General features: G+C 38.4%; 1 long non-coding RNA gene across 1 annotated transcript; it reads left to right on the forward strand.

The window, feature by feature from the left end:
• Positions 1-9,794: 9,794 nt before the first annotated feature.
• LOC126811362 (uncharacterized) lies at positions 9,795-18,411 on the forward strand. The gene is made up of 7 exons (XR_007675576.2): positions 9,795-9,955; positions 10,708-10,827; positions 13,019-13,135; positions 13,894-15,899; positions 16,497-16,616; positions 17,225-17,341; positions 18,145-18,411. It is a non-coding gene; the product is annotated as an uncharacterized LOC126811362 (long non-coding RNA).
• Positions 18,412-21,877: the final 3,466 nt, after the last annotated feature.

The following is a 21,877-nucleotide window of genomic DNA, read 5'->3' on the forward strand; positions in this document are numbered from 1 at the left end:
TTAAGAGGTTGTCTGATTGTGATCGAAAGGTTCTGTAAGGTTTATTGGTGTTGAGAAGGTCTCTAAGGTATTGAGGTGAAGAGTCATCATTTAGAACAGAATACGTAATAGAAAGTAATTTAAAATTGATACGTTGACGGACTGGAAACCAATGGAGATCTTTCAAAATTGGTGTCATATGTTCATTTGGTTCCGTCTTGATTATGATCCGGGCTGCTTTATTTTGAAGTTTCTGAAGTCGTTTGATTTTATTTTCAGGTAGATTGTACAAAAGTGAATTACAGTAGTCGATTCGTGATGTAACCATAGTGTTTACCAGCATTTTAGTCGTGTCACAATCAATGAAAGATCTAATTTGTCCAATATTGTAAATCTGGAAATTAATACTTTTACACATTTGTCTATTCATGTCCAGATGAGGGTCAAAATAAACACCAAGATTTTTTTTACAGAATCTGCTGGTGTAATAGAGATATTACCAATTTGATAGTTTTCTGTTTTAGATTTTAGTAGTTGCTGCCTGCTGCCGACTTTCATTATTTCTGTTTTGTCATCGTTGAGTTTTAATAAATTTGAGTCCATCCATTTACGAATATCTGATAAACAGGCCTCAAGTTTGCATATCTCAGATGGTTCAGAAGAAGGCTCAAAAGCTATATAAATTTGAGTGTCGTCGGCGTACAAATGGTAGTTAAGACCGTGTTTACGAATGACATTTCCTAAAGATGTTGTGTATGTGGTAAACAATAAAGTCCTAATGATCCCAGGACAGACCTATTTAACATTAACTATCTAAATTCGATGCAGGAAGTGTTGCCTAAATGGTTAGTACTCACTTGATTGATAGGTACGTTTGTTGTTTGTTGTTTTAAATGTGTATATTGTGTGTATTGTCCGCGGGGTTGTTTTGTATAATTGTTTATGGGTGGTGCGGTCTTCCTCCGGTAACTTCTATTGTATTTTAGAGGTTGATTTTGGTTTGTTATCTTGTAGCGACACGGAAATTTAATTTGTTTATAGGTTTTATGATAAATAATATAGTGTATTGAGCAAGCGCACCTTTAAACTAACACACTGGGAGTGAACTGGAGACATTTCATCCGGATTTTCCGGCGTGGTTCCCCTTGTCAGTGGTACACAGAGAGAGAGAGAGAGAGAGAGAGAGAGAGATAACGTCCATTCAACACAAACTAAGTCATTTTAGGACTACTATGTTTTTCAATTTTATTTCAATAATTTACAAGCGTAGGGGTCGTTAAAGTAAGCACTTTTTCTTACGTAAGAAACTTTATAAAATACCGTCTCTAGAAAATTCTCAAGACCATTCTTTCGTAAGCACAAGTCAAGTAGGAGTCTAAGCACATTGTGAGTGGTAAACTAAGACTACGATGCTCTCTAACGTCATAAAAACAATTTTGGTCTGCGAATTACTTGATAAATTGGTCGGCTGTTTCCCGGCAAAAGATCGATTTAGATGCATTTGACGTGTCCCACAAGCATAAAAAAAGCGCAAGCACATGTAAACAGACTGAATAATTGCGAGAGCGTCTGATCTTAAAGTAGCCCATGTATTTGTATTGTTTACTTATTGGTTAATAAATAAAATGGTTTCAAGGTAGAAGCGAAATTTTCTATAGCATTATTCTCGAGAATATGTTTCTAAAGGATTTTCTCTGTCTTTCAATTGTCTCTTTGGTATCAAAAGATGTAGGAAATGGCGTCGAATAACTCTACGGTCAGCCATCTTGTTTGAAGCAGAAATATACTTAAGGTTGGGACTTCTGCTTAGATTGACAATGTTTAAGAATGAAGTTGTGCTTAAGTTTTTTCTTGGAACACACATAACGTGCTTGTGCTTAAAATCTAAGCACAGAAACGTTCTTAAGAATTTTCTGGGAACACAATATAAGATAAGTTTACGTAAATGCAAAGTCTACTTAAAATCTAAGCACAAGAACGTGCTTAAGAATTTTCTAGGAATCGGGCCCAGAACCCCAAGAGGTTGGATAGACGACCCTACACCTTGTCAGGTACAAGTGGAGATTAGAAACCCTGCCATTTGACTCAGTGGCAGATCTTGTGATCAAAACGTTAGCCATTCGGCCACCCAGCTACCTCGTCCGTGTGGGACGAAAATCCTAGGTCCCGTGTACACACTGGCGTGCTCGTAAGAGTAAACCGTAGCTGTCCGGACAAACTTTCTCTCGTACATGTATTACATTTGATATAGCGGACATTACTGTCATGCATTCAGAGGCGCTTCAGAAGGTCTTACACAAACGTCAAAAGAAATGCATTTTAAAATCCGTTACAGTTTGACATTCTTCTACACTTTCTGGAAGGGTATTCCAGAGTGACCATTCTACCACGCTGAAATAAATATCTACAAATGTGTTATATTTAGTCTTGGGTATTGATAACATGTTTATTGGTGACGATCTTGTATTGTTTGATATTGTAATAATTCAGGGGGGTGGGCAAGGGTACGGATGTGGAGATATTTATACACCAGTACCAGTAGCTTGTAATTTAACACGGGATGAAGACTCAACTACAGAATCCCTAACCCTTAATTCATGGATGGTAGACTTGTGGAGCTAACGGCTACCACCGAAGATAATATCGTTAGTTTTGTCGTCGTTCATCTTTAGTCGATTGTGTAGCATCCAGATTATAACGTCGTCTAAGGATTCTGATAGGCGGAAAGCAATACGAAATTCTGCATTAAGATCTCCGGCTTTAAAACTGTCATGCAAACTATGATCATCGGCGTTACCAACTAATTTTTGATGTGTCGGATGCAGGACACAAGTTTTCTTTTTAACTAAACCCTCACTTTGGTAAGCCAAGAAGTCACATTTCACTTTGCCTTCCGGTTCCAGACAACTCGGAACAAAAACCACTAGAACCAAGAACAGGCGGACCAGTTGATGCATCATTCGGCCAAGACAGAATACCATTCGGACCAGTACATTGCTTTACTAATTCGCTTCATAATTAAAGGACAATATTGGTGTCAGTCAGTATGTGATAATTCTGGTTAAACACATTCCAAATATAATTTTACCACAGAGATCATTGCCACGATAGATGTGTAACGAGGATTTCAAGATACGGAAGTGACGCAAATAATGGAAAACAAGAGTTATCCTTCTATATAACTGACTTAAGTAACGAGAGAAATTCTGCTTACTGATAATTCCTTCGAAGACCAGAAGTTGTTATAGTGGATATCTGACAATTAAAAAAAAAATAATTGAATGCCACTAGAAAAATGGAAATTGCCCGTACATTCCCTTGTTTTATTCATTCTACGCCAGTCAATAGTGTCACACTTTGGACGAACACTCAACGAACAACTTTGTCAAAGATGAATATTTTAATAATCCAGCATGGTCAGTGAAGGAACCGGAAGAGAGAGACACACTCGTTTACGCGAGTCAACAATACAAACATTCAGTACCATTCGACACTACTCGGTACTGGCGTGACTTCTCTTTTCCTTTAATTTACAGAAAACACATGTACACATTATAAATGATCACAATAAAGTAATGAGTAAAATGTCTATTAAATCTCATAGTCTTTAAGGTACGTTGGTGGTCTGCGAGTTCGTTGAGGACGAGACGGAATCAACTGATTATTTGGTAAAGGTGTTATCTCATTTTCAACTGTGCTGGGTTGAAAGGTTTCTGTTATATCAGAGTCAGAGGCTGCTAGCTCGACTGGGACTTCGGGCAAGACTGGCGTTACAGGTAACGCTGGTACATGTAAAGGTTGATATTCATCTATAGTACAAGTATCAGTTGTGACAGTATCTGTTTCATCCTCATTATTTTCATGTTGTGGAGGATGAGAGGGAACAATGTGCTCTGGTACTTTAAAGATGTCATGTAACTTGACTTTGTAAGACATTGAACGAAGCTGTGATCCTGCAAACTTTCGAATAAAACACCAACCATTTTCTACACTAATAACAAGATAACGATCACGAGCGCCGGTCTTGTTCCATTCAGAGCAAAGGTAAACCAAGTCGCCGATTTGAATGTTCATAGCTGAGGAAGGACACACGTGTTGGTTTAGGTTTTTGGAAACTTCACTAAAGGCATGGTTACGGAGTCGTTGACTGTGTTGGGCCATGATGATGTCTTGGTCCAAGACAGGAATTTGTTGATTAGAGAATTGGTTTCGGTGAGTCCACAGTTCTCTTGCAGACAATCCACGACCACGAATTCGCGAATTAAGTCGTGCAGTTGCAATAGTGAGCGAAAGGGGGGTAACTGTACCACTTTTCGGTTCCTGACGGAGAAGTTCATTTTCTAATTCAGCGATGGCTTTCTCAGCAGTAGGATTTTTGTTGGGGTTCTTGGGGTAGCCAATTTCCAAACACAGATGGTATTGATTTAATACTGGATCGTTCTTTAATGCAATAAAGCCAGGAGCAGGATCGACTCGAACAACTGCATGGGGACCATCAAGAGGACGGAGTGCAATGGCTAGTTGTAATAAACCTTCACGTAGAGAAACCTGTTGTTCATTTTCCAGTATACATGTGGCAGTATATGATGTAGTGGTTTCACGAAGAATAAGAATAAGTTGCCGGTTTCTCTTCATTACGTCGGCAGCGAACGACACACCTACTACTTCGGGTGGGTCTTCTGATGTTTGTTCAACAAAGGCATGCGGAAGCTGTTTAAGAGAGGCGCAAACATGGCAGGAATCCGATACTCGTTCCAGAGCAGAATCAAGATCAAGGGCATAAAAATGGCGTTTTACAACTAGTTTCAGTTGGTGCCGTGATGGGTGGTCGAACTTCAAGTGTAATGCAGTTAATAATCCGTCCAGAACTGGGCGTGGGACTATAATCAATTCAGTTGAGGTCATCAGAGGTGAATCCTGGTTAACTACCAATAGCCCGTCCTTAGAGATAGTAGCAAGATTGAGGTAACGTTTGATGTCGCGGATATTTGTTAACTTTTTGGACGGTCGAGTGCCTTGTTTGAGGTGGGCATGAACACGGCGTAAATCAGGACAGTCATGTTGAGTTGCGATCCAACCAGAACGTGTGGTAAAGGGTAACCGTTGACTACCATTCATGACGTCCTTAACAGAGATACTCCGTACCACTGAATTTTCCGTATTATTAATGAAAAGACAGATCTGGCATGTTGGTTCTACACAAGGAAGGGCATTTCTACTGGCAAAATCAGATGGCACGTTGGCAGTACCTGCCAAGTGCCGAATACTCACTTGGTATCTGCTGACAACCGAAAGGAAGGATGTTACACGTGGGCTGGCGGAAAATTCACCACGACACAGACGTTCAAATGCTTGTACACACGGTTTACTGTCTGTGAGAAGGCAAGCATTATGGCTGAATTGGATGATGTATGGGCTAAAATGTTTGACTGCTGCTGCTATACATAATGCCTCTATCTCACAGGGTAACCACGTAACCTGGTGTTTGCGAAGCTTAGCGCTGAAGAATCCAGCTAATAACTGCTTCTCTGAACGGGTAACGTACAGAGTTGCGCCAATGCCATGTTTTGATACGGAACCATCAGTGATTATCCATAGTTGATCGGTTGACCGAGGTAAAACGATGGATCGGTTGGTATGTAGGGACTGTTGAGCCTTGGTGAAGTGTAGTAAAAGTTCATCCGACCAAGTAAGTTTATCTTTGGACTGTAAACCTGTGATTGAGTCTTCGAGAGGGGTAAGTATGTGAGAACAGTTAGGAATAACTCGGCTCAAGACCTTATATGCGCCTAAAAATGACCGTAAACCACGAACAGTTGTAGGAGGTGGATATGACGAGAGCGTACTGATCCGGTGCTGACTAGCTGATATTGAACCTTTCGTCCATATCCAACCTAGTATAGTCGTAGTAGTAGGACAAATGACAGTCTTGGTAGGAGATAGCCGAAGATCACAAGAATTGAGCGCCGATAATGTCTTTTGAAAATAGGATAACAATTCCTCTATGGTGTTGCCGCCTATATACAAATTTGCTAATTTCGCAATAACTCCACTCTGTAAGAGGTCACCAAGAACACGAGACATAAGCTCTTCAAGTGCTGTCTCGGAACCAGGCATACCCATAGCAGACCTGGTGTAAACACGAACTCCTTTGTATGGGATAGCGACACCACAGTATTTCATCGATTCTTTTGATAGGGGAATCTGATAAAATGCATTTGTTAAGTCAGTTACAATGATATACTGCCAGGAAGCAATTGTGCGAAGGATAGATTCAACGTCCGGCATTAATGAAGGTTGAGGCTTGCTGTATCGTCCAACGTCGGCAAAAGCGGTAACAAGGCGGTAACTACCGTTAGGTTTCTGTATTAAAAAGGAAGGGTTAAGATACTCTACTGACACACCAAAATCTTCAGGACGACGAAACACCCCAGCTGCTTCCAGTTCATCAAATTTTTCCTGTAATGCTGTAAGTTTATCTCTAGCGTACTGCGGAACTCTGCCTTTTCTTTGTGGGGGCTGGACAGGACCCATGTTTACTACAGCTTGAAAATTACCAGCAGCACCATTATAGCACGATATGTTCTTACTGAAGATATTCTCAAATGTGTGTAATAGATTCTGGAACTTACTAAAGTCATCTGAAGACAAAATATTATCGGGATCTAGCTTTATGGCTGCTGAGTTATGACCCTGTGGCTGTTTAGTTTGTGGTACATTAGCTGAAGTTGTGACGGCCAATGAAGAATTGGTATCACCGGGTGTATAGTCCTTTACCAATCTGGCTTGACAGAAATGTGAATGTCTTGAAATTGGTTGTGGTTCAATAGATGTGTTAGGAATGCGAAGTTAACCGGCAACAGCGTCTAGTATTGTGGGTTGAGGCCATATCTGTGATGGTTTACTGTTTCGAGAGTGTGGGGAATCCCATCGACCTTCTATCGCAAGAGTACTATCTGGGTCAATATCTGATGGAATGTCAACTTCGAGGTAATCACCTGGCCATACGATGGTGGATATAGTAGGCAACACATATGCTTGAGTTCTGCGAACAGCATGGTGAGATGACTGCAGCGGATTAGGGCCATATTGAATGACATTTTCACCTAGCGTGACTTGCTGCAAGCAGTCGAACCGAGACATCATTCGTTGTCATAAACGGGGTACCGGCCAAAATATCCACATCTATATCGTCGACAACCAAAGCTTCGAGTTATAGAGTGGAATTACCTCTTGTGAGGGTGATGTAAGTCTCACCAATAACGGAAAGGTGTGTGATCCCATCAGCTTGCAGAGCACGCTGTGTGCTTGTTTCAATAGGGGCACCAATATAATTTGCCACTGATGATTTAATCATATTAATTTCGGCTCCAGTATCGATGGTAAGTTGTAACGGGTGGTGGTTGTAAAATGCTTTGATGTGGGGAGACTGCTTTATGCTAACACGACAGGCGATATGTCCAGGAGGAGATTCAACAGGTACAGGAGGGTTGTCGTCTTCATCATCACCATTGTCTCCCTCAAAGCTACAAATAAGTCTGGCTTTAGAAAGGAATTTTTGATCAGCTGTAGGTAAGAACGGACACGAACTGAGATAATGTTGGTAGCGAGGACGGCCAGCCTGTTTACAAATAGGACATGACTTGGCAGAAGGAGGTCTTTTACTAGTGTATGGCTTCTTGTAGTAATCATTTGTAGATGAACGAAGAACACGAGCTTCTGACGAGGATTGTATTTCATCTAAAAGGGAATCCAGGGCTTGTGAAATCTCAGGTTTCAAGCTAGCAATGGTACGTGACCTAAGTTCTGTTCCATACCGCTGTTTAACTAATTGAGGTAGGTCGGGATGAATGAGGCGAAGCCAAACCAAAATGATGATATTTTCCAATGATGGAGAGAGTTCTTCATCAAGGACGGGTACTACACCATGATGCGATATATCACCGTTAGCCTTTAATAAATTATCTTCAATAAATGACATGAGTCTTTGGTATAAATCCTCGGGACGCTCAGATGAATCCAATCGAATGTTATTAAAGTCCAAGAAGTGTGCGCCAGTGGACTGGAAACCAAAATGAAGGCGGATACATTGCCAGATTTGATTAATTGACGTAGAATTCTTAACAATAGTGTTCCTTGAAACAACCGGGCAATAATTTGCAATCTGACCCAACATTAGGTCTAGATGAGTAGCTTTTTGTTGAGCTGTACGCCTTGGGTCCGGTGCGTCTCGTGGGTCATTCTGAAAGCCTCTTAGAGGTTCAGCATTAGTTTTCTTTCGCCATACTGCACCGTCAAGCAGGAAAGGTGCAAAATTCGGATCCAGCGATAAACAATATTGGAGATTCTGTCGCCATAATTCAAAGGAAGTAATATTCTCGTGTTTAGTGAGGCACCACTGTTTGGGTGCACGTGTGTTATTCGCCATTGGTGAACTTGCTGGTTAACACAAAAATATACACAATACAAAGTATGGGAGAATGTACAAGTTTATAATGAGCGAAAAGTTTGTATCCCACTCCGGCCACCACGCCAGTCAATAGTGTCACACTTTGGACGAACACTCAACGAACAACTTTGTCAAAGATGAATATTTTAATAATCCAGCATGGTCAGTGAAGGAACCGGAAGAGAGAGACACACTCGTTTACGCGAGTCAACAATACAAACATTCAGTACCATTCGACACTACTCGGTACTGGCGCTATACTTAATAAAAACATGGTAATGGACGGGCTTCTAAAAACAGGGGTTGGTAAAAACTATTTATTCATATATTTAGTCCTAAAATCCGTATCAAATGAATAGAACACTTTATTAATGTAGTAAAATAAACACAATTATCAATTAATTAAAATTGGCGTGCACGTAAAAGATCCCTTGACAGTTGGAATTCGATAGAAGATTAGGCCGTAGTGCCGCTGTCCGGGCAAAATGTCCCTCATAGCACACTGTATGGCGTATGCCTGTCTTCATTAGCCTAGTTCGGAGCAGAATAGTAGGACATTAAACCCCATTTCATTTCATTTCATTTCAATTAATTAAAACAACAATTTATTATTTCAAAAGCATAATATAAATCGAAGACGAAGGCGACTTGAAATGACTTCTTGGCTTCTTGCCTTTGCCTTCCAGTTATAGACTCATAGCGAATTCAAGAATGTAAGAAATATCGCTCCGTCACGGCTTCGCTTCGCTATGAGTTAATATAACAAGAGTAGAAACGAATAAGGGGAAACTAAGAAGTGACTTGGGTCGATAATTTGTCTTAGTGCTTAAAAATTTACGTTCATCCAAGGGAAATAACCACGTTTTCTGAAGTTAAAATAGAATTATTAATCTTTGAAAACAAATTCAGGGTTTGATTTCCAATATACGTATAATTCTGGCGAAATAATCACATTCTTTAACGAATGTAATGCCTCTATATATAGCAATTCTATCTTTTTCTTTTTTCACCTCGTTTGCATAACAATTTTTATGGACTTTTTGGTCTAGAATCGAAGAATGATGTTTGAATTACTATTTTCTGCCAGGTTTTGGTGAATATTCCTGATTTTGAGGCGGAAGGATCAGGATGTAAACAGCAAAAAATCGAAACGGTCGACCCATATAAATATTGTTATCAGATTATTGTGACATACTGTGGGATTACTAGTCAGGGGCCAATCAGATTAAATTGTATTTGACCACTACTGTGCCCGCGGGTTTAAGATAATAGAAGGGAAATAACCACACTTTTTTTGCTGGGACAGAGTCAGCGAAACTCGATAAATGCACAGTTTATGAAGAAACCAAGCTGTCACCACTTGAATCGTAAATCAACAAATAATAATTTGTTGTATATTTTCTTACTTAACTGTCAAATGGCTGTAGCTTATTTTATGGGAACTTGAGCTAAAATTCAATATGGCGTGTCTAATTCTTTTGATTAGTTGTTTAATAGGGCTCACAACAGTTATCGATGCCAAGCCATGTAAGTATTTTAAGGTGTCTTTTGATGTCCTTAAACATGTATCAAACTATGTATTTCACAGATTTGAAAATAGCCTATAATATATATAATATATTGCTTGATTTGTGATTTTAACCGTCTTTGTGTGGGATTTATTAAAAGAAACACTAGCTGCGTCAAAAATTTACAAATAATGGAAATACTGAAATTAGTAGAGATTTCCCAATTCGGAACCTCCAATAACTCTCTAGTTTGGCATTGGCAAGTTCCACAATTGTCGAGTGAAATGCTTATTGCTGCTATCGTGATCTGTTGAAGTCGTTCGGGTTTGTTGAGAAGTGAGATACAAAAGTATTAATTGGGGAAGACCTCCTTTATTTCGATCGAAAAAAAACCTCCCAAAAGCGCCAAAAACCTATTGATCTGACTGGTGTAAAAATCCACCGTGTTCAATAGTTGAGTTATTTATAAGAAGTTATATCCTTTTACGTCATCGGGTAGATATTAATTATTGCTTTAAGTAGTCCCCCTATTTGTCGAGATGGGAAGAAAACCGAGGCTCCGTGTAAACTGTTGGAATTCGAACAAGATGGCCGTAGCGCCGCTGTCCAGTTAATACCTTCCCTATATATACGCCCGTAGCACAATGCATGGCATTATCCCCGTCTTCATCATCCCGATCGGTGCAAAACAATGTGGGACGTTAAACCTCATTTCATTTTCATATAAACGGTATATAGGCCTAAACTTAAACTATTTTAACGTGTTTGCAGTGAAGCCATGTGTTAGTCAACATGGTACCTATGAAAGTGGTGTTACGTTTACTACGTATCGTTCAGGACCATGTGTAAAATACATATGCCATGATGGAAAGGTCGCTAGAATATCTGAAGGTGAGTAGATTTAGATGTAATGCTGGATATAAAGGAGCTAAGCCTATATTGTCCTCTAACTCAATACTTTGCATAATATTAGAAATTAAAAACATAAATTAGAATTCAATACTGGTCGATTTCCATGAATATTGATGTTGTTATCTTGCCGTGAAAATATGGGACCCTCATATCCAATATTTAAGACACAGTGAACATTTTATTATCAATACACGAGTCGTGTAGTCGTATATTCTATAGTTTTGGGTTCCATTTATAATGGACAAAGAAAAACATATCCCCACAAAGCGGAAGTAATTAGTAATTCCGATTATAAAACGAAAAAATAATGCTGATAAAAACGTGTAGAATGGACTAATTTGATACATTCATATTACATTAATAATATGTACTATTAGACCCATTTTCGATTATTTTAAGGTTCCAACGAATCGAGCCATACGCCCTATAACATGTACATGTATCTGTTTCAATGTTAACGAAATAATTGTACCTTGAAATATTACCATATATCTACATTGACAAAATCTTAAAGATACATTAGATAAAGAGCTGGCCGTTCTTAGTTCAAAGTTTGCAGTTTGGACAATATGTGTGTATTGATTTTATATTATCGTAACCACGGTACTCGTATATTCGAGTCTTAGTCTAGCTTCCCCATTTTAAAATTTAATCATTAATTAAATGGTCGAACCGTTCTAATCTAGTTAAAATCTCGAGTATCTGATTTGGCCGAGAAATTGCATCGGGTTTTTCCGGCGCGGTTGCCCCTTGCCAATGGTATAGGACGGATATGCCGACAAGGGACAATGTAAACTCGATCTAATGGGACGAAAAACCGAGACCCCGTGTACACGTAAAAGAACCCTTGACAGTTGGAATTCGAAATAAGAGTGGGCCATAGCGCCACTGTCCGGGCAAAGTTATCAGCTACTTCATACACACTGATAATCCGCGTAATCTTGATTGGTATTCACCATGGATCACTGCGTTAGTTTTATTTGTAGTAAATGAAGTTTGTGACCGTCAGTTTAGTGGTACAAATACGAGCAAGGCGATACGGAAAGAGAAGTATGATCGCACAGTTAGTGGCATGTTCCTGAAGCAACGACCGCGAGTTTTACAACATCTAGACGTTGCTAGACTGGTCTGCAATTCCTTAACTAATAGCTACGTTATCTCCCTTTAACGCAGACACGTAAACAATAGCGTCCAATCAGAGGTTGTGGCACAAACACACTCAAATCAAACATGGCGACCTCACCGGAAACCTTGACATTGAACGAACCTTGAACTTTGCAACTCGATTATCACAAGTAGACATTTAAGCTAGAACACGCGAGACTTTTTAATCGCGATGATCGGGGAATTTGATAGGCTTCCATCTTTGACAGTAGCCAATCGAAATTAGTGCCGAAATATGCAGGATATGACGTTATATGAAGGTCTTGATTAAGTTGTACGGAGTTAAAGCGAGATCTATTGATGATGAGTTGTGGGAACTAACCAAATTTTTGCTGCGTCACCCCCCGACAGCCCTTTGAAAAAATTGGGCCCACACATAGGCATACATACATGTATCTAAAGAGTTTTGTCCACTAAACCAGAATTGGGAAACACGTACCTACACGTTGCTAAAATATTTAAAAAGCTATCGATTGTTTGTCATAAATGTATTTATTTCAACTATACAACGATAACACTGAAGTTTCCGGTACTTACAGCAAATATTTTTGGGCATTGAGTTACGTATTCACCTGAGGTAATAGCGAAGATTATAAGATAAAACGGACTGCAATTTAAATCTTATTCTTAGCACACAAGCTAATTATGCAGTGATTTTGAAAGTTATATGAAAAATCATTAGGGCAAACATCAGCGCAAAGTTGACAATCTGCGCACCAGTTTGATATTCGCAGATTACAATCGGCGCAAGCAAGGTGTAATCTGCGTGAACAGCTTGGTAAGTAGGGTCACGCAGATGGCAATCTCTCCGAAGGGTGAAAAATGCGCCCAGCATATGCATCTATATGACCACAAATCTTGTCCCAAAATTTCTCATTTGATAAAAGTCTTGGTAATCCCACAGACCCACACAAATTTCTGAACATGACTCGTGTAGTTACATGCCAATAAAATGGGATCTTCTCTGAAATGATGCGTCGTTCAATAAAGTGTTTTCATCTTGCAGGATGTGAAGACCATGATGATGTTTGTCAACCTCTGGGTTATGAGTATGAACATAACTGTTCCTTAAAGAGATGTGAAGTAAGAGGCGGTAGTGCAAGATTTTATGTCTTAAGGGCTAGTAAGTGCATGAGCATTTTATGATAAGATAACTTTATTGAAATAAAGTTAATTAAATGGTCAATTAAAAATAACGGTAAAATAGAATAATGTAAAGACGGGCTCATATTATGTGCATCGTGTTACCGACAAGCGTGGGTTGTACACTTTCAATATTTAAATGTGTAATGTTAAATTATATCTTAAATGCCCTGTGACGGACAAGTGGAGGCCAGATAATGAAATCTGAACATAATTAATTGTGGTAGTCCACATTGATGGGAATGATTCAGAAAATCACAGACCAAACGAACACGCTGTATTGGAATCTATGCAAAAGTTAATACTACATTTATCTATACAAAAAGGGTGTCGGCTGTTTTAGTTTGATTAGGAATCAATCTGACTTAAACCTCTCCCCCAAATTCTTACACCTAACCTACAATCTCGCCAAAAATCACGTGCCTTAACTTTATTTACATCTCAGCGACCTTGACGAAAATTAAGGTCGGCCTTAACAAATAGATTTATCCCTTCCAGATCCTAGTGTTGTAAAAAGGAATTTTGAACTATAAAAAAACGAAATTAAATAGGATCTGTGTTTTAATCAGATTGATTAGGAATACACCAGGACACACTTTGCCGCTAGAAATTTTGCCGGGCGTCATGCAGGAAACACTGCCTTTACCACCTGATGTCATTTATCACATAATATATCTTATTTTGGGGTTGGGGTAAGCAACCTTTCATCCACTCTCATTGATGGTATGTTTATTGCAGGGTGTAAGGATTATCATGGACAGTGTCATGGATTGAAGGCCATATTTCCTCTGCGTATGGAAGGCTATAGATACGAAGAGTGCTCTTGTGACTTTATCGAACATAAATTTGTTTATATGTGTACCATATAAGTTTAATCTAGAAATAAATAACACATATCAAGGAGTGTTCGATAGTTTTTATTTAACCCATATACCGGTTTCTTATCAAAATCCAGCAATTATCACTAAACTAATCCTGTGTTAAAGGGCTGCTAGGGGTAAAACTCTTTGGTGTTTATCTGCTTTTCAAATAATGGTGAGGGGGGGGGGGGGCGCTGTGACTCAGTGAGTAAGATGCTGGCTCACAAACAAGGAAATCCGGGTTCGATCCCCGGGAGTTGGTCGAGGAAGTTGTGCATGACGGGGTGCCTGGCAAGGACAGTTGAAAACCAAGGCCTCGTGTTTGCGTTGGAGTGCACGTAAAAGAACGCTTGGAATATAAGTGTAGGTCGTAACTCCGCTCTCCGGGCAAAATCGTTCTCATAGTCATACATTGTATGGCGTATGCCCATCTTTGACCTATCGGGAGCACTACTAAAGAGGGAACGTTGTAGGGTGAATAGCTACTGTATTTCTTTGTGACCTTTGGTAATCGACTAGCAACATACTTAAACGTATATAAATACTATAAATCAATCCTACTGTGCTGCACCGACAGAAGCAATAACTGGTTTGTTAACGTAATACATTTCGACGGCGGTACTCTTTAAAAAAAACAAAACAGTGATTGTTTCCCGTATAAATTGTGTTGTGTTTTTAATGTTCTCAATAATTGTTAAATGCCACTCAAAAATTAGATGGTACTCTTGTCTTACTATTGCTTGATAAAGATTAGAGTACTATTATCGAAACTTTACATGTTTATAAACCAGTAATTGTTATTCCATATATAACTTTTAGTAAGCTACTTTAGCCTGCTATAGATGGATGTCATGTTATTATTCCAGATAGAATAGGGACTTGGGATTTTAGTCCCTATTGAATTGGACAGGTGAAGGGTTTTTGCGTATTATTTTTTCTTCCTTAATGTTCAAAATGCAACAAACAGCCAATACAGAAGTAAAGTTGTGGAACAATGCCAATGAAGAGGATAATAGTGGTGAGTCTGGCTTGGTAGTGCCCCAATAACACTTGGTGCTTCAATGCCCCAAATATGCTAGTCCTTCAATAATCTTATAACACCCAATTTCTGATCAACAAAGGTACAAATTTGTACCTTCTGGTTCAACGGTTATTTCTAAAGTACGGGAGTTATCTCGCGCCCTTTTACACCCATGCTGATATTTGGAACACACGGGTAGACTATTTCTTTACCTTATCAGATATAGCGAGAATAAGATCGGAGACATGTATACCTTTCACTATAGAAGTTTTTCAGTTTACATCAATTAGACATGGTTTACAAACTCAACTTGGTACTTTTCATACTTTGTTTTCTAACTTTAACACATTAAGATAGATAACAACAAGCTTTTCGGGTCAGATTCTTCCAAAGAACCAGAATATTAAGTAACTTTGTGCTCTGTTTTAATTTAGAATTTTGGATTCTCATGCACAAATAAAATTTACCAAACAGTGGTTTAGTGCTTAATCGTCATAAATTATTTATTTATCAATATTAATATTGCATATTAGCTTCGAATATTGGCATGTCTATTAAAATATAACTGATTATTATACGAAGTTAATAAAACACTCCTATATCAAGCTGTTACGGCTTGGATTTAAACATCTGAATATAGCTAAACTAAGGAATGCAAACAGCAGGTACTATATTTGATTTCTTCTTTATGATATATATCGACAATCTGACTAAATATATTTAATATTCTGTATATTGTTCATTGATCTGTATAACACAAAATAGAAAACAAAGTTTAGAGTCATACAAAATGGCGGTGTGGCCGTTGGTGGTAGCTTTGCTCTGTTGTATTTCTGTGATTGGATCTAAACCTGTTGGAAATGGTAAGTCTTTTGTATTCATAATACGGGGGGAGAGGGAAGGGATGCTCCTCTCAAAACAATTAAAGATGAAGCATTACACCGAATTTCATAAATTTCAAAAACTTAAAATTCTGCAACAATAGCTTACACTTTGACAAAGTGTTTCAACTTTGAAGAGGTGTATTGGTTGACTAGCAAGAACAATATGATATATAAAACTAATACTGTATACAGAGACTCATACACGACGCGGGAGATGCGGTGGCTCAGTCAGTAAGACGCTGGCTCGCTAACCAGGAGGTCTCGGTTTCGTTCCCGGTATTGGCAGGGAAAACTCATCGGGATTTTACGACGTGGTTACCCTTTGTTACTGTTGCAGGACGGACGGCCGTGCAAGGACAGTGTCTAGTCGTTCGGATGGAACGAATAACCCGGGTGTCATGTACACCTTGACGTGCACGTAAAATAACCCTAGACATTGGAATTTTCCCTCATAGCACATTGCAGGGCTTATACCCGACATCACTTACACCCGACATCATTTACCCGGTCGGTCATTAAACACCATTTCATTTCATACACAAAGTCTTACATAATTATATTTATATATTGCTGTAGATGTGTGTGTGGTTAATGGAAAGGTTTATCATGAAGGTGCAACATTCCCCGTACCTGAAATGGGTGGAAATTGTACACGATACAAATGTCATAAAGGTGGTTATAAGGAGTTTAAAGTAGGTGGGTATTACTTCAATCTGATAGAGAAGTCTTATATTTTTTTTACAAAATTTAATGACGCAATGTTTTTAAACTGATCTTAGTATGAAACACACATGGACGAGGAACTAGTCACAAGTGCTATTTTGTTGTTCTTTTTTGAGGACGTCTCTCTTCGAAAATACGAAAAAAAAGCCTGAAAATTCTGTCATTGCAGGTATGATCGACATAAAACTTGGTATGCTTATTTTCTGGATAATGGCGCCTCAATTTTTGGTATGATTTCACAATTCCAAGATGGCGCCGGAGGTTTCATGCCATGTTCTTGGTCCATATAGTTCTATCGTACTTGTTTTTATTTTCTTTAATTTAAAGTACTAGAGGTTTCTATTTGTATTTGCACAAACCAAAATTTCCTATACTAATTTAATGAGCTAATACTCTTTCTTCCCCAAATGCCCATGAGCTGAACACTTGCTAACACAGGCACACCAACTTGTGGCAGTGTTGAGAGAGATATTCTTTGGAATATTTTGATGCCGTGAATTTGCAGCCAAAAGATGAAGATTGAGTCACTTTCCATCAGCTGAATGGTAGAATAATTTAATCAATATTTGCATTTCTTTCAGAATGTGAGGACAGGTTGGGAATTTGCAAACCATTAAATGCCAAAGAAACAGTAAATTGTGTGACGAAACAATGTCTTACTGGCGATTCTGGAACTATTTTCTACATACAAACTAATAGTAAGGTCACATGTATTTGCCAATAAATACACAGTATTTAAATGACACATTTTTAATACCACCACCGTCTGATAACAGTACACTGGATCCAAAACAAATCCAATACAAAATCATTCAAAAATCTTCATGGGCTTCCTAAAGGTAGAGAAATTGGATTTAATGTCCACTCGACACCACTAACATCGTACAATTTTATTTCAGCAAATCGGTTGTGCGCAGGGCCTGTAGCAGTGGGAGAAAACCCAAGGGGTTGGGCAGGCAACTCCACGCAAATTGTCTCAATCACCGACCTTATGATCTAAATCAGTTGAGTTACCCCCTTCCCGCACTTCCTAAACTAAAAGCGGTAACTGGTGTTCCAAGAAGAGAACGCATACCCTGTCTCTACACAGGGAGCAGCTGTGGCTTAGTGAGTAATATGCTGACTCACTAACCAGGATGTCCGGGGTTCAATCCTGGTGTTGACTGAGAAACCTCCCGGGATTTGTCAGTGGTGCAGCGGCAAGAAATTTTGTTTGATAAATCAGGACAAGCTCAAATATTATGTGATCTTTCAAAGTGGCTGTCCGCCTTGATTTGATTTTCATCGATGGACGCCACAGGTTGGACTTGTCACACAATCACTGGCTGCAAACTAGTTGTACGCGCACACACAGCTGCGATTTCGGCAGCATCGCTAGTTGCCGAAAAATTGCTCGTTGCTTCACAAAGCCAAAAAAGAATGTGCGTTAGACATAAGATTTAACAACGACGTTAATATGGGCACTTAATTAATTACTTTCAAGATATGATGTTTTATATAGTTTCAGAATGTATGGATGCTGATGGTAAATGCCATAAGCCAGGAGAAAGATTTCCTTATGTCATAGATGATGTTAGAAAACAGAACTGTACATGTACCATGCCCATGGATAATCCAGATGTAACTTACAGCTGTCATTAGAATCTGACATTGTCAGCTTTGTTTGTTGGTACAATAAAATAATTTTTGAAAGAGAATTAAAACACATCAGGATATGATATATTGTAATTCTAAAATAAAACAGGTATCCTGATTAGAACCTTCCAAATGTTATCTGTCAATTCTTTCATTCACTTCCCATTGCAATCCATAGTAGTATATGAAGCTCTGATAAGGTTAATACAAATTTCAAAATTTCATGACGATGAGCCTCATTTATGCATATATTGTTGTGAAATAATGTACATTTAATTAAAATCTGCAGGCCTTTTTAAAAAGTTATTTAAAGTGGAGGGGTTGAGTGAAAAATGGACCTGTTAGTGGGGCGAGAAATTTATTGACAAATCAGGCTTGATTTTGTGCATTCTGGAATATAACCATGATCAAAAAAGCACTGTCGCCTTTTTACCTCAGAGATCGTAAAAAAAAATAGACGACCATCGCTGTAAAAATTGTCTAGGAAAGTTTCCGGTGACCCGACACAGAGAATAGAACTACTCCACGTACCGGTTTTATATTTTAAATCACTTTAAATATCTTTAGTCAATAATTATGATACATCTATAGTAAATAATCATACCACCCGTTACAAGCTATTATCAATTACCGATTGTCTGACTGACCTCTGCAACAAATTGCTAACTATCGTATCGTCAATGCTTTAATACCCTATTCCGAACTGCCGTGAAAAGGCAGAACTAGTATCCGCATGTTTCTGACTGTCGGTTTCGTTTCAAAGAATCGGTCGGGTTTTGACGAATCCATTCATGATTTGACTAAGTCGAATATCGAAGATGTTTTTTGGGGTGGTTATGGATGTTATATACCGTAGACCATAAGGAACTCGTTCTTTCTGTGGACCGCTGTGTTCTTGGGTCCAGTGGTTAAGGATAGTCAATAAAATCTAGGTCCACCGGATTTGAATGATTTGTGTGGACTGTTATCATGCATATTGCAAAGCTTTCTGGAAGCTTTAATTGAGAGCTAACTACCTTCATCAGACCTATATATAACCCAATTTGATTAAAATACAGATCTATATTTCGTTTCGTTTTTTTATACTTTCGATGGCCTACAAAGACAATTAAAACGAAATTTTGAACTATAAAAACGAAACGAAATAGGATCTGTGTTTTAATCAGATTGTATATAACCCATATCTATCTGTATAAAACAATTTATAGAAGAAATACTTGAGTGTGCGAGAATAGTATACAGGAAAGTTGTTTCTATAATGTATTTGTTGCATAGGGTGGTGTGGAGTTGTGTCACCATTTTATATACCAGAAAAACCTACTTCGTCCATTACAAAGGAGAAAAGAAAAAATCCTAACATACTTCCTTCTAGTTATGTTTCAAAGGTTAATATTTAGCAAAGTTTGGTGTACAGGAGCTGTACTTTCTGGGTGGGGGGGGGGGGGGCATTAAGCCGGATACATCAATGAAGAATAGAGATAGTGGCAAATAATTTGATGAGAAAATATAATTATAATATTGTAAACATCGTTAAGCCCAATGGGTGTTCGTTTGTAGTAAAGATCCCCCAACCCCCACCCCACCCCCACACACACACACACACACATACACCCACACACACAAAAGGGATGGGTGTGCATCTACCACACACTCGACGTAGTTCCGCGCCACCTGTAACGACTTTCGAGGACAGTAATATCTAAATATATTACAATCTATCTGTACTGAATACAGACCTTAACATTCCCATAATACATCAAGTAACCCTTCTTACATGATCTGATCTGACTTTTAATAACTAGAATCTTAAATTTATTAATTATTGGGATTCTGTTTTATACAAATTTGCCTGAAAGATATACATTTCCAATATTTTTTTTTTAGATGAATGAAATTTATTTAACCCCCGTATTAACCTCATGCATGCTCTTTGTATATATATAAATTTTCTCAGTATCAAGAATCAAGACACCCTTTTCCTTTTTATACACCTACTTTTAGAAAAGAGTGTATACAACACTACTATCCGTTCGACGATTTAAGTGGGTAAAACTGGCAGTGTTAATGTTTCGTTATAGGGATGTGTTCCATTTACTATTTAAGAATTTCAGTGATTATTGGCAGAAGTATTGCCCTCACGATTAAAACAGACGGGAAAACAAATCTTTGACTGAAGTGGGTGAAAGTGGCTGTCTATAGTATACCGATGATATTTTATAATTCAGTAATTCTAGGCATAGCGATTGATTATATTTGTGACCCACGCTTAGGTCATTATCCAAGATGAAGGATGAAGAGAGAGAGAGAGCGGGGGCGGGGGGTAAGTACAAGTGTGGGTTTGAAACCACACCACTTTAGAATCCGAAGGCTTCGTCTAACCGGTTACACTTATAGGTGATTCACTTATGTCAGGAGAATGTGATGTCAATTCACATATCTTTATAAATAATGAACGGAATTGAACCTTTTTAGGTCTGATATTACTTTTAGGGATTCAACTAGTTAGTAATGTTTATGAAAGCATATGAATTTAAATACCGATTAAGTCCAGTATTCTGGGGTATTTATTGTTAAAGGGACTATCCCGATTTGAACAGAGTCTCAAAAATAAAAGTCTGAGTACGTATGAAATTTAAACGCCAAAATATAGAGGAATGGTGTATCTACCTTGTCTCAAACTTTCAGCTCAAAATATTGAGTCGTTTGGACGTCAATGTCAAAACTGCTTATCCGGACACGTAACCCTTTTAAGATTTGGGGTCAAATTTTTCGTTGAGTGACCCATGTGCTGTACTTGATAACGAAAGGTAAATTTCCCCATCACATTATTTTTATAAAAATAAAAGTTTGGTTTTATCCAGACACCGCATTATAAAGGGTGGAACACCATTTTCCATTTCCAGATGAAGACTGACAGGTTTAAGTTGTTTGAAAACGCATCACATAACTTGAGTTAGTTGCTCGGTCCTAAGGCAGGGGATTTTAAGGGATTTTAACACAAAATTAAGCAGTTTTATTCTCCAAAATATTATCGTGATTGGCCCTTTAAGGTATAATTAAATTTCTTTAGTGCCGGTATAATTTTGCTCTGTTATTTTTGTTGTGAGGAAAAGAAGACGAAGATAGCCACCTGTTGAAATTCTGTCTATACTGGGTTAATATTCTGTAGGTATATGTTTAGATATTATATATATATGTATAGAGTTATTTATGTTTTATTGTTCCGGTTTGAGGATTTGTTCTTGTGATTGGAATAACTACTTCTTTTCATAGCAAAATTCACACTGTTACGTTTGTCACTTGACTTTATGCAACATACAGAGGCACCTATCCGCGTAATACATGTGTGTTTTGACACCTGCAGTCGAACTGGAAAGGGATCGCCGAATTGTAACCATATACATGTACCTTCTTTACATCATATCCATAAAATCCCGGTGCCGTTTGTAAATTATTTGGGTGGGAGGGGGGCCTACAGAGTTTAGCGGGGGCTGCGCAATGCTTGGACAGAGTTCGACCATATTATCACGTGAGGAAATAAGACTTTTTATTTTCAGTGCTTAAATAAGAGTTACATAACTGACGGGTTCATATACTAG

The sequence above is a fragment of the Patella vulgata genome, chromosome 2, assembly GCF_932274485.2.
Source record: "Patella vulgata chromosome 2, xgPatVulg1.2, whole genome shotgun sequence".
In the NCBI taxonomy this organism is placed as follows: Eukaryota; Metazoa; Mollusca; class Gastropoda; family Patellidae; genus Patella; species Patella vulgata.